This window comes from Triticum dicoccoides, chromosome 5B, assembly GCF_002162155.2.
Source record: "Triticum dicoccoides isolate Atlit2015 ecotype Zavitan chromosome 5B, WEW_v2.0, whole genome shotgun sequence".
NCBI classification, from domain to species: Eukaryota; Viridiplantae; Streptophyta; class Magnoliopsida; order Poales; family Poaceae; genus Triticum; species Triticum dicoccoides.
The window spans coordinates 281,248,327-281,263,487 of NC_041389.1; positions in this window are offsets into that span (position 1 = coordinate 281,248,327).

The window sequence follows — 15,161 nt, forward strand, 5'->3', positions numbered from 1 at the left end:
TTCTAATAGACTATAGTGGTATGTTGTTGTCCTTTGGTTTTTCATCCTCGTCTAGGCAAGTGCATGGCCTCGGAGCTGATGACAAGGAGGCGGCTCCAAAGATCGCCTTTGTGTTGTTGGGTGTCGAGTCTAGTCACTTAGGTGACAGAGTCGTCGACTTATTTGGTACGCGGTCTCAAAACCGTTGTGTGTGAGTTGTTGAGGTAAGTCGGAGTGGCGGCATTGGATCATATTGTAGGGTGTTGTATCCGGTCGCTTGGGACGCAGCCTTGAAGCTGGTTTAGGGGTCTCACTTATATCTGGTTTTGGTCGGTTTTCTAAATTAACTTGTTAATTATTACTCCCTCCATCCCGTGATATATAAGAGCATTGTTGACACTTATTTTCTATACGAAAAGGTAAAGCTCCGGCTGATTGCTCGAAAAGAAACATTTCTATACGGTAACAAGGCGATAGTTTCATGAGCGGCCGCGCCAACACAACACTAAATCACTTTGACAAAATGGGGATTATATAGTTTATTGTAATATTATATCTTCAGAGGCGCAGCAACCTTTGACAAAGTTCCAGAGATGCATATACTATTACTCCCATGGACAAACAAGTAGGAGTAACTATCTACACATAGGGTGACGATGCAGGCATGCAAATTGCAGCCTAGGCTGGAGTAGTCTACTAGTAGCTGGATTAACTCCTTGGCTGCACTAGGAAAGACGAATCTATACATGTAGCTTCCTAGCTTTACGTCTGCATTTCCTGTGCGGGCTAAGCTATATATTGATTGATTTTAACTCGAGTTAAAGTACATTGTTTAGTTGGCTGACAAGTTGGTGGTTGTAATGCTTTAGCGAGTCCTCATATTCCGCGCCAAGACAAGCGCCAAGAGTCTATCTAATCTGTTCATATTAGATGAGGTCACCGCAGTTTATTTGACTTTCTTGCAGCTTATGCCCGCTGTCCGCACGCGTGCACAGATGTATCCGGCATTAGTCAACTTATATATCTTTATCTTTACCTCTTTACCTAATATAATTATAATTAATAATTAATAATTAATAATTATAATTAATTAATAATAATCTACCTTTCTACTTTTTTTTATAATAAAGCACCGATCGTTTCTGGTCGTACGTCGTCGGTGATTTTGCAGAAAAGTCCTTGTACTTTTTCAAAATTGAACCCGTAGTCCTTTCTTTAGTGGATTCTAAGAAAACTTTCACTTTTACATAAATAACCCTAGAAATCCAGCCCGAACTGGACCGCTCCGCCTCCCGCAGCTTCCTCCTACCCGAGCTCCCCTCGCACCCGCAAGCCACCTCGCCGGCGACCCCACACCTCCACCGTGCCCCGCCGCCGGAGCTCCGGCCGCTCCGCCGCCTCGCCCAGCTCCCCTCGCACTCGCAAGCCACCTCGCCGGCGACCCCACACCTCCACTGTGCCCCGCCGCCGGAGCTCCGGCCGCTCCGCCGCCTCGCCCATCTCCTCCTTCATCTTGATCTCCTCTCACCTCTGTCTCTCTTTCTCGGTGAGCAGGGATCTCCAGGAGGACCATGGCGCCATCGGCCCTCAATCTCGCCAGATCCGGCCGCCTCCAAGCCAAATCCGCCAGAAATAGATCCATCCCGGCCAGATCCGCCCGGATCCGACCAGGCCCCGCCATCCTCGCCACGGGAGCGCCGCCCGCCGCCCGTAGGCAACCTCGGCTCGCCGTCGTCAAGATCTGGGCAACACGGGCTCGCAGCGTCGGGAGTCGGATCCATCGATCCCGAATCTCGCCACTGCAGGATACGAGAAGGAGATAATCAGTTTTGTGTACGCGGAGAACATAGAAAAGAGATTTTTGGCCCAACCTCTGCCGCCTTGCTGACTCCACCTCGCCTCGGGTCACTTCCCACTGCCACTGGGCGTCCTTCGCCCAATCGATGACCTCCGTAGCTACAACACCCAGCGCGGCGTCTCCTGTTGCGGACCAGGTGGAGATGTGGGCTTGCCAAGGAAAGATCAGGGGTGGGAGGAGCTACCGCGCGCATCCATACCAGATCAGGCAGTCGGCATGCGTACCCGTGCCTGATGCAGCGGTTGCTTGGCTGTGGAGGGGAAGGGAGTATGGGTTGGTGTCATTGTGGAGTAATAGGAGGTCGAATCATGAGCAGACGAAGGTATACGGAGCACGGGACGTCAGCTTCGTCGTCTCGTGTTGGTGCGGGTGGAGCTCATGTGGCCGTCATAGCTGGGAGTGGAGCACGACCAGGCGTTGGTAGGAGGGAGCTGAGGAAGAGTAGGAGCAGAGCTGGGTGTTGAGGTAGCAGAAGAAGGAAGATGGAGGCGAAGTAGCACTAAGTGATGTGGGCTTGTGGAGGAATAGCAATGTGTGGACAAGAGAAGGGGCATCTACTGGGCGGTGAGACGATGAATTTTGGAAATTGGTGCTGTCCCTACTGCTTTTTTTAACGAGCTGCTACTACTAGATGTTGTGGTGCATTACTAGAAGCAGCTAGATGTTGCTCTACGAGCTAGCATTATAAAAGAATTTCCCCATAAAAAATTACAAAATAATTTGTTCCGGTGAGCTCCGATAATGATTTCTTGGTACCGTCATAGTTTATTGGGCATGCCGACCGTATATCATAAATAAATTATCATTATATAATAGTAATTTATTGGGCATGCAGACCATATATCACAAATAAATTATCATTATATAATAGTAACTAAAATATATGTGAGTGAAATATTAGAAAAAAATAATTATTACTTAAGGGAGAAGAAATTTTGCCCTCACGAGGACAAAATGAAAGTGCGGAGCTAAAATAGGTCACGACGAACGTTGTTAGGGTACGTCCAAATTTCATGGTCCAAAGTGTAACCTTATTTCCGAGGATTTCAAAAATTGGATTAAAAAAGTGCTGCATAATGGCACGTGGAGCAGGTTGTATTTTATTTTCGGGAATTATTTTTATTTTGCCAGTCAAGATTTTGCCAATTTTCATTATGCCACTCTAGATTTTGACATTTTCAGTTTTGCCACTCTTAGTTTTTGACAATTATCACAATTGTCATTCCCGTAGCAAAAGCAAAATTTTCTGAGTGGCAATTGTGATAATTGAAAATGACAACTGTGATAATTATCAAAAGTTATGAGTGGTAAAAATAAAATAAATTATTTTGCTTTTGCCACATAATGACAATTGTGATAATTGTCAAAAAATAAGAGTGAAAAAGTGAAATGTCAAAATCTAGACTGGCATAATTTTTTTTGGCAAAATCTAGAGTGGAAAAAACAAAATAATTTCTTTTATTTTTTACCCGGTGCAACGCACGGGCATTTTTACTAGTTTACTAGTAATAATAATAATCTATATCTATATCTATATCTATATCTATACCTCTATACCTACTATTAAAGCAAGGTGATATTCTTAGTTTCGTCCCGCAATTGATTTTTTTTCTACCATTAGTTTTGGTCACGTGCGAGATGGTGAGGTGACGAGGTGGTACTAAAGGCTGATCTCAATTTCAAGTCCATTGCTGTGGTACGAAAGGCTGATCTCAATTTTAAGTCCGTTGCTGGGTGCCGGGCCTCCTGCACAAAGAGCAGGTCAACAAGCCACGCACAAAGCGCCTTCCCGGGTCAGGAGTTCGTTTGGGCCGCTGCACTATGCCGGGTATTTCGGCTCAGTACTCCCTTCCTATACGATTGGAAAAAAGGCAGGTTTCTCAAAAAAAAAGAGGCACGTCTTAACCTTGTAATAATAAAAGGGCTAATGCTTCTTCCCTCCGAATTTTGGTACGTTTCGTACGTCCGTCCCACCATCGATCCAGTCTATGCTTCGTACGTCAAACTGCTGCCTTCCAGCGATGAGTTTTTAGGCTGAAGTAAGCGTGCACGTGCAATGCACGTCTCATTAGAATTCAAAATTCAAATTGTGTATTTTGGATGCATATGTAGATTTTCACATCGGATGCATCTAACCAACATCAAAGAATAATAATTGGAGCAATCATTATGCATAAAAAATTATATGAAAAGTTGGTTAATGTGTTTTGATATACTTGCATGAGGAAAATATATGATCATTCGTTAGTGTAGTACCCGAAGATACAAAAATGACGTAAAACATGTGTTATCCAAGCTGACCACATGAAAGGCTCACGTTTGACACAATATACAAAACTCCGATATTTTTTGACATGGGCAATCTTGTGCATCCATAATTAACAGATCTAATGGCTAAGAATTACACAAAAAATTGTTCTTAACTACAAGCTCCCCATCACAATGTCTCAGGCTCAAGAAAACGTTCCCTCGGCTTTGTAGCCATACCCTCTCGCCCTGACATTTTCTTTACTTGCCGAGTCTGCCTAATTTAAAATGTGTTGTTAGAAAGTGGAATGTCGAAGTTTAGTTTACACTGTTTGTACTGTCAACAATATATATAGCAGTTGTATGGTAGCTATTCTTCAGAACAAGAGGAAAAAGACTGAAACATATCGGTCTGCTCGATCTTCACTCCCCAATAAAGTATGAGCAGTCAAAAGCTTCAATAGTATTGTATATGCAGCAGAAAGGGCATTGCAAATCTGAAGCATGTGCAGTATGTATAATTAATTGCACTGGAGGCAAAAGTTCAGTGGTGTGTGGTAGAAGGTAGATTAAGTGGAAAATACAATATCAAGCTTTGCTGTCCATATAGACATTGCCTATTTTCAAAAATTGGTGACTAATTTTATCAGCATCTCGAATATGTCTGCAGACAAGCAAAAAGAAGTACAAACATCATGATACTCCAATGATGCATAAATTAGAAGAAAAAAATCTTGCCAGAAGCAGACCATACCTGATGGTCCAGATGAATGTTCTGACCCTTGGATTCCAGAATATGCATACTGGAAGCAGTAGCAGGGGAGATCATTGATTGCTCAAAATGAGCAGGAGAAAGGCAGATAGAAACAAAATCAGATCTTCTCATATCATTGAAGAGAATGAGAGGAATACTGGAATTGACATGGGATATGTATTCTGAACATTATTCAGTATTTGAAACTGCAAACATAAATATTTTGTCTCATAAGATACAACTGCCATGCATCTTTTTCAGAAAGTTCACATTCAGCTTGTAAATAGAGTACCTTGCTAGTTGATAAACATCCTTGAGTAAACTCTTTGTATTATTATGTAGCAAAGGTCCCTACTTTATATTAGCCAAACAGAACTGTTGAAGTTGGCGCATAACATGCACAGAAATCAGGAAAATAAATAAAAAGAATCACATTAAAAGCAGATGAGAAACATTCCCTAAACACAAAGTTCCCTAAAAAGATACAATAATAAATGGATTGACATGAATGGAGAACAATCTAGAGGGATCTGTCTTTATTTGGCTTGGCTAAAACCTGAGTGATAGTAGAACCTTACTAATTGAGACGTCTTTAAACGGGGAATACCCTCTCGATCTTGACAAAGATCCGGCCTCCTGATTTTCTATCTGCAAGCAACCATGAAGAATCAGATGATAGATGTCATATAAAATATGGGACATCCGGGAGACTTGGATCTTTGTAAAAATACGTTCTTTGCATGCATTAAACATAACTTCTCATTACAGATTCTTTGCTATGTAAGTTCATAGTAATTAAAAAGGCAGAACTCTTAGCCCATCTTCAGTAATTGCATAGCTAGAAAAAATATAACATAATTTCTCATTACAAATTCATTTTGTAAGAAGAAATTTTCATCACCATGCCATGTTTTAAAATCTACACATGCCCAAAGGCCATATACTATGCTTCTCGGAGAACATATGAACCTAACTTTGATTCGTTGTGAAAAATAGCAATACTTAGTCATTATGTGACTGTATGTAGTACCAAATTATCAACCGAACTAACTTAAAATTTGAAATTGGTGCAATACCTATATGTTGAGAAGGCAGTGAAGTCGAATGATTAGCTTCAGCATCACTGAATCGTTGAGATTGTAAACGATGGCCTACTTGCTCATAGTTCCGACCTAGTTGCTCAGGGTTCCGATGATTAGGCATCTGCGGTAGGACAAAATAATTCAACTGAGAAGAAATTTGTTAGAATATATTTGTGAGCTACGGCCGAAAGCTTATCTAGCTCGCTTCTTCGTGCATGCTAGTCTCCCAGAAATAAATCAACATGCCTGCTTCCAAGCACTTGTATGTACATGTTGCTATGGCTGAAAGCACTTCAGACCTACGCCATTCACAAATACAGGAACTAAATCTATTTGGATCAAAAAATCAACTCTAGAATTAGTGAAGAGACCTCGTGAGGTTATATTTCACTTATTGTAATTAACTCTAAAAATCAGCTAGATTGATTTACACATCAAATTGCAAGCAGATTACCTAGATCAATCAATAAGTGTAAAATGATGTGCAGATCGATTCATCAGTTTTTTATGTTCTGTTAGGATGTGGCCAAATCGTTTCATCACAAAATAAATTCCAATGTAAAACGGCACTCGACCCAACAAAGACATGAACGGGGCTGATTCAAATTAATAAGTTGTAGCAAACGTACCCATGATGCGGACTGGCAGCCGGAGATGACGGGCAGCCGACGAACACCTATATATTCAGCTTTTGCTATAACAAAATGTCCCACATAATAAACTAAAACAATCATTAGCCAGCAAGAAAATATATTTTACCCCTAATCTCCAACTATCACAAACATCGGTACAAACTTGAAATAATATTTTGCTTGACTTCTTGTAGGCATTATAACAAACACTTAAGAGGTCAGAAAATGCTTGCTGCAGCTACCAAGGCAGGCGCTGATGCCCATGGCGGAGGGTTACAGCAGGCTAGTAGTGGTGTGTAGGAGTGCATGGGGTGGGTGGGGCAGCCCGGCGAGCATGTGGAGTGCGCCTCTCCTTGAGGACTTGGACTTGGACAAGCTCCTAGCATCCGGAAGCAAGAGCCTCTCACATGGCGGAGGCGGTCAGTTCACTGGTGCTTCCTCTGCAGCGACAGGCGCGCGTTCTCCCGGTTGACCACCAGCTACACATGCTGCTCGTCCTCCTCACGTCCCCTCCGATGCCGAAAGATAGGTCCCCCCCTCCTGGGGATCCATTATGGAGGTAGCCTGGGCCTGTAGGATGACGGCGGGAGCGCGGGGCATGCGTGAGGGCGGCACGGGCGCGCGGCGGCGGTAGGGCAGGGCGGAGGGGACTGCGGAGGCAGAGCGAGCGGGGAGACGATGGATCTGGAGCTGAGAAATTAGCGGGATAATCATCGTAGAATCGTTGCGTAAATTAGGGTGTCGTGGGCGGGGCCGCGGAGAACAAGGGATGCGGAGGGCGACGGTTGGCAGACAACGGCGTCTGCTCGGCAGAACATTCGATCTGAGTCGTTGATCCAGGTGACAGGCTTTTCGCGTAATATAAGCAGTAGGATGTGTTTAAGTTGATTCGATCAAAGGGTCCTGATTATCCTGTGTACAGTTTGTTGTGTGGCTTTAGGGGAGTTTACGTTTGCTTTTTTAATAGTAGTATAGAAGTATAGATGCTCTATTTCCATGCCGGCCCATCTATCCATGTAACGCAAGGCGGAGGCAGCCTGCGCCGGGCCCAATGAAGACGTCCCACATGAAGAGAGGGAAAAAATTACCATTATGCAGAATATAGTCCCACCTCGTTCCCTTGCATTAAATCCTCCCAATTTATATACACTTTTACGTTTTCTTGGTATCAAGCAGCCGAAGCAGCCGTCACATGAATTAATGAGCGATGGGTGTGAGAACTAAGCGGCTCTCATGGACCGTTCAAATCTGACAGAGAACAAAGAAAGGAAAGGCAGGCTCTCTCATGGGACCGTTCAAACCTGACAGAGAAAAAAAGGAAGGAAAGCCAAATAAGGAAGGGAAGGGATGGAAACGAAGGAAGGGGGGAGGCTCGCATGGGACCGTTCAAATCTGACAGGGAATAAAGGAAGGAATATAAGGAAGGGAAGGAATGGAAAATAATTTCTGACTTGAGAATAAGGAAGGAAGGCTCGCATGGGACTGTTCAAATCTGACAGAATAAGGAGGAAGGGAAGGTATTGAATTGTTGAAGGGAATCCTGAGCATCCTCCATAATCAGAGGAGGAAGAATTAACACCTTAATTCCTGCTGTTCCCAGCACGCATGATGCAAGGAGATCCGTTGTTTACACCTTGAATCCCTTGAATCTTCAAATTATATGTAGAGTTCCTTAAATCCTGACACTTTATGTGGTGTTACAGTCGGGATGGCCACCATATAACATCACCAGCTTCTAGCACTCAACCAGTCAGGTATAATTGTATTAGTTCATCACTAAAAATTAAAATGAACATGTACAACTCATTCACTTGCATTGACTTTTGGATCAAGATTATATGTAGGGTTCCCGAATGTTAACGGACTCGGGATGGCCGACATCTCAAAGTGACCATATGCCAACTGAGGTATTGCTCACTTAAAAGTCATACTCTCAATTCAAGCTTATATCTCACAAGAAATTGTTTCTTTGTTCTTCCATGTTTTGGGTAGCCAAATCAAGTCATGTACAAGATAAAACACTTTTTAATAGCTCTATATAAACTTTGTTTCTAGGGATTGCTCTATGACACAGTTACATTTTGATGTAATATTTTATCGGACCATTCCGTTTGATGTTTTAGATGGGCAGTAGTTTTATGCTCATATAAAGATATATATGAATATAAATTAGTTGCTGGTTATTCCACCACAATTTAGTTTTCCAGTTAAATGTAGTCTTGCGCTCATGTGATTGAAAACTAACAATGGAAGGTGAAGCTGCACATCAAACTATAGTACGTGTATATGTGCATACACTCTGCCCCTCCTCTGTTTCTATCACTTTGAGCTACAGAAATGGCAAATTACAGGCAGATGAAATAGCATATGGGTTACTCATCTCTGCCCCTCCTCTGCACTCACCTCTGCCTCTGAGCTTGCATCGACCTCCAAACTTGAAGTGTGTCTACATGAGCTCCTGCTGTATCTCGAGGTACCCGATGACCGCCCCCGCACGCGATGTTGTTCGCGCGGGGAACAACGGCATGGAGCAACTACCACAACGTAGGCACGCTAGACGCAAGCGGTCTACACACCATAGCTTTCCCCTTGCCGCTGGCGATGGCGACGGCCTCCTCGAACGCCAAACCGCATCTCACCTTGTGTGAATTGTCTCTGAGCTCAAATTGAGGGGAACATAGGCAAGGAAGCGGCTGCCACAGTTTAGGCCCGTGCTTGGACGCGCCGGACGCGGGCCCTGCTACCTCAACGCGTCCCTACCTTAACTTATCTCCTGGACTCTTCTAGCTTATGAAAATTAGCTAGAGAGGGGCACGCTTGCATTTATTTGGGCAGCTTCGGATCTTCTTCCGTCCTTGCAATGTGGGGCAAGATATTTGGGCAACACAATGCATACTTTTTTTAGTTAACTTTGTGTGCATGACTTTTTTAATTAACTTTGTTTATTAATTATTCCGGGGCACTTTAATTAGGAACCAGATAATGTCAGAACATCGGGTACGAACACATGACAAATCAAATGTTTTTTATGGCAAGTTTAGTGCCGCGAGGGTGATAACTTTTTTTTTAAGCTAGGGTGATAACTTTGGTTAGCAAGCAATGCTAACTTCATGTTTCAGTTTATTTTTGACAAAGAATTGCCGTGTGTGTTCACTAACTTGCCATCTTTGTGTCAACAATTGCTACAAAAAATGTTCGATTGCCATGTGCTCGTACCTAACATCAGGTACTTATCATTTCTGTTAATTTATTCATGTATTGTGCTATCGAAAGTATCGTATAGAAATCGTACCAAAAGTATTGTATCTGTAATATGGTTCTTAATTCATGGAGGCATGTGCCTCCTTGCGGCATGATGGACATTTTGATGAGCAGGTCAATTATTACTTCCGTTGCAACGCACGGGCATATGTCCTAGTAATAATAAAGAGAATTGGGTTTCCGGTCGTCCGTCATATAAATTGCCCCTGAAGTTGTCCCTATTTACCCACCATGCCACCAGTAAGTGAAGAAAACGATTCGTTTTAAAAAAAATCGCCGTCAAATTTATTCTTATAAGAAAGTCAATACAATCATGTTACACTCGCAGGAAGCCGGTGTAGTGGCTAAGGCCGAAGCCTTCCGCACGGGAGACCAGGGTTCGATCCCTTTCTCCCCTTTTCTGCAATATATATAACAGGCCGTAATGGGCCAGCCCGTAATGACGCCCCTGTTTTTCTTTTGCTTTTTTCCTTTCTCATTTTTTTTCCTGTTTTTCGTTCTTTAAATCACTCCGGAATTTCCAAAAAAAAAACAAATTTCAAAAAAGTTGCGCGTACTGAGAAAATATACAGATACATCATAAAATGTTTGTGAATTCAAACAACGTTTGAGAAATCATAAATAGCAGGCCATAATGGGCCGGCCCGTAATGACGCCCCTATTTTTCTTTTGCTTTTTTCCTTTCTCATTTTTTTCCTGATTTTTGTTCTTTAAATCACTCCGGGATTTCCAAAAAAAAACAAATTTCAAAAAAGTTGCGCGTACTGAGAAAATATACAGATACATCATAAAATGTTTGTGAATTCAAAAAACATTTGAGAAATCATAAAAAGTTCGTGATATAATAACAAAACTGTTCGCATATTTAAAAAAAATCATGATTTAAAAAAGAATAAAGTAAATTCATGATTTATAGAATATGATCGTGTATTCGAAATATATTTGGGAATTTGAAAACAATGTCCATGAAATTTTGGAAAATGTTCCAAAAGTTAAAACTGATTCTTAAGTAACGAACAAAACAAACCATCGCTTAGGCAGAGGTTTTATTAGGGGATCTGTAGAGGTTTTATTAAGGGATCATAAAATGTTCATAATTAAAAAAATTGTTTGCATATTATAAAAAATCATGATTTAAAAAGCAATGAAATAAAAAATGTTTAAGATTTCTAAAAATATAATCGTGTATTCAACACATATTCTGGAATTTGAAAACAATGTCCCGAGCCCAAAAAAGTTGACACATCTTGCTATGGGTTAGTTTTTGTAAACTATATGTAAATGACTAAATGTCTGTTTTGCCTCCGTACACAACTATTCTCGTACCAAAGTTCTACTGGTTCTGGAAAACATCGCTACGCTAGATCAATGTGAGACACATCATACATCAGTCTAACTAAGGCAGCGGTCCAACAATGTAGTTTGCTCAACCAAAAAAAATATTTCGTTGTGGCACCTCAGAAAATTAAGTCGTAATGAGACCATCACATTTTCGGTTTTTGAAATGACTTTTTAAAAGTCCCTTATCATCATAACATCACTCGGACATAGTTTGTGAAATGGCGTATTGAAAATCCTTATCTCATCCTGGCATTTGATTCAGACTTTTAAGTAACGAACAAAACAAACCATCGCTTAGGCAGAAGTTTTATTAGGGGATCTGTAGAGGTTTTATTAAGGGATCATAAAATGTTCATAATTAAAAAAATTGTTTGCATATTATAAAAAATCATGATTTAAAAAGCAATGAAATAAAAAATGTTTAAGATTTCTAAAAATATAATCGTGTATTCAACACATATTCTGGAATTTGAAAACAATGTCCCGAGCCCAAAAAAGTTGACACATCTTGCTATGCGTTAGTTTTTGTAAACTATATGTAAATGACTAAATGTCTGTTTTGCCTCTGTACACAACTATTCTCGTACCAAAGTTCTACTGGTTCTGGAAAACATCGCTACGCTAGATCAATGTGAGACACATCATGCATCAGTCTAACTAAGGCAGCGGTCCAACAATGTAGTTTGCTCAACCAAAAAAAATATTTCGTTGTGGCACCTCAAAAAATTAAGTCGTAATGAGACCATCACATTTTCGGTTTTTGAAATGACTTTTTAAAAGTCCCTTATCATCATAACATCACTCGGACATAGTTTGTGAAATGGCGTATTGAAAATCCTTATCTCATCCTGGCATTTGATTCAGATTTTTTTATCTCTATTATATCTATATAATCTGATTGTTTTTCTCCCGTTGCAACGCACGGGCATATTTGCTAGTAATTTTAATATTCGCAAGTTAACATCGACCACACGTCACAACACATGCCTTCTAGTTCTAGTCTGTCTGAAACTGCAATAGCTTTTTTTTTTGAAATGGAGGAAGACCCTTCTGCATCTGGACGATGCATGCAGCCATTTTATTAATTATCCACACACGACCTTACAAAGTAATACAACAATAAGACTAAAGCCACCGTCTAAGCAATATCTGTCGCTACTCCTATTCAATTGATGAAGGGATGCTGATAGTCTGGGCCTAATACCAAACAGACCTTCCAGTCAAACCTACCATCTAGGACTTGAGGTCCCATCCAGGACGCTTGCCGGGTATGGGGCACCCACTGGTCCGGCGCACTCATCAACCAGGACGCCTGTCGGGTATGAGGCCGCCGCAGCCACCTGCCACCAATCCATCTTCAGAACTGTACTGCAGCATCTACCTTGCCCGGCCTAGCTGCCGTCGACGCCACCACGACGCCAGACCGCGTCACCCTCTTGCGCGAGTCCATCTCCGCGCATCGGACGCCGAGTCACTACAACACCATGCCGCCGAGATCCGACGTCATCAATGAGTGAGATGAAGCACCGCTCCACCAAAGAATTCGTCCTCTGGTCCCTCGATCACGTGTGTACCTCCAAGAATGACGCACCAAAGGGGGGAACGACACTAGAGCGCCGTCGTCATCCGATCATCCGATCTAGGGTTTCCCCCAGAGGTAGCAGAGAGTGGCCTTGAACTTCTCCACGGCGATGCCTTCAAGAAGGGAATGATGCAGATAGCGCCACCACCGCCGGCCTTGGCAATAGCCGAAAGCAAGTTTTCACCCAGATCTGCTCGAAAGAATCCAACTCCCGTGCACGGCCGCCGCCACCACCAGGCTAAGCACTCGCCGCCGCCGGCACCTCCACGATGCTCAGAGGTCGCGAGACTCACCGCCACCATGCCTGGGCCACCGACCACTGCTGCCAACACCAACACCACCATCCACCGGACCTGGGCAGGGATCCCGGATCCATCCCCCACCACCCACCACCACGAAGGGGAGGAGGCAGCACCAGCGAGGGACGTCAGGAGGGGGGGTGGAGCCGAGGCAGGGCCAGCCCAACGCCCGGCACCACCAGACAGATGGGAACGCCCCGCAGAGTCCCCAACTACGTGTGGGAGAGAGCCACCCCACCGCCGCCAACGCCCCTGGCGGCGGCGAGGGAGGAGGTTGAGGCGAAGGGGACAACGGGGGCGGCGCTAGGGTTCCTCCCCGGGGCGCCCGCGGAGGCGCCTCAAGGAGAAACTGCAATAGCTAGAGAACAACTTGAGCTTTAGTTGTGGCGCTCTCACACGAATTATCTTCACACGTATTCTGAGCACTCCCAAAGAATTTGTAGCCACTTGCACCCGCAAGAAATCCTCTATAACGCTATGCTCGCTAGTTTTAAAAAGCTCATATTCAATTGAAATTTTCAATTAAAAATGATTCGTCTGATTTTGACCGGATCAACAATTTCTCAATCTTCCTCATTCAATTATTTTATACTATTGGCTCATACTATGCTATCTAATTTTTAATGCCTTACAATTAATTAAGGTGTCCAATTTAAAATTGAGTCATACGATTTCAGTCGGGTCAACAATTTCTCAAGGAACTCTCTCATTCAACTCTTTTAATTCCCTATGTTGCCTAATTGTTGACCGGGTCAACGTTTCTCAAGAAGCTCTCTCATTCAATTCTTTCATGCAATTACAGTATTGAATTTTGGATTTGATATACGATTTTAACTAGACCAACGATTTTTCAAATCAATCAGCAACAACCGGTTTATAAAAACACATCAATTTCATGCACCCTCTCACCACCTAAAAAAGAGCGCCACCATGTGATATTGCAGCACCAACATAGTATGTGCAGTCATGGAAGTAAAAATTTTCCCACATAAATATATGTTGTTAGCAGATAACACAGAAGCACAACACCAAGGGCCCATCAAATCACCGTATTATGAATAAAAAATAAAACATACTCCATCATCTCCCCCGGCCAAACTAAATATTCCATCAGTTCCTAAATATAAGGTGTACTAGTTTGTTGGAAAGTCAAATTTCTTTAACTTTCACCAAGTTAAGAGAAAAAAATACCGACATCCACAATGTTATAAAAAGTATGAAAATTCATTTCATGATGAATCTAATCATACCGATTTGATATTATAGATTTTGATATGTTTCTCTACAAACTTGATCAAACTTAAAAGTTTTGACTTTTCAAAAAAAAAATACATCTTATATTTTAAAACAGAATGAGATATTTTTTAAGAAACCCAACAACACTAACGGTGCAACAAAGCATGCCCAACCCTTCTAGTTAAGATGAAAAGCCAATGACACGGCTTTGCTATACGCAAGAGCTTCAAGGCTCGTCGGATTGGTTAGCCCCTCGATCACGATAGCCAAGGCACCTAGGAAGTTTCCATCTGCATCTCTGTATACCGCACTAGCAGCGCCCCGATCACCAGCTCAGGATAAGTCTCCATTTACGGTGATCTTAGCATGTCATATTCGGGGCCAATCCATTTCTCCTTTACGGGATGAGTTGGACGCGTAAGAACACTAGCTTTCCCAATGTTCTCAAGCTCATCAAGAAATCTTCCGGGGGTAGAGAGCAACTTGAGCTCCAATTAATTTAGCACCCAAGGGTAGCTATATCAGCGGCGGAGCCCCAAGCACAGAGTCTGGCCACTAAAGGCCAATGCCCATGAGAGAGAGTATTGATGGGGAGAAGGAGAGTGTGGCCCAGTAAGAAGAAAAGGCCTAAGATAGGCAGCAAGGCAAGATTCAAGAAACAAAAGTGGGATGGGTGATAGAGGGCATCTCATATGCGCCACTCCTTGCAGCATACGTACATACATAACCTCCTACTTAGAGCAGATCCTATTGGACGCGCACATGCATTAAACGGAGGCTGTGACGCCCACGTGCAATGCAAGTTGGGCCGACCCACTTCGGGTTGGCTGGCTTCCACATGTGGGTTGCTCGATTCTTCTTCGTTTGCTGGCATTCACGTGCGGATAGCT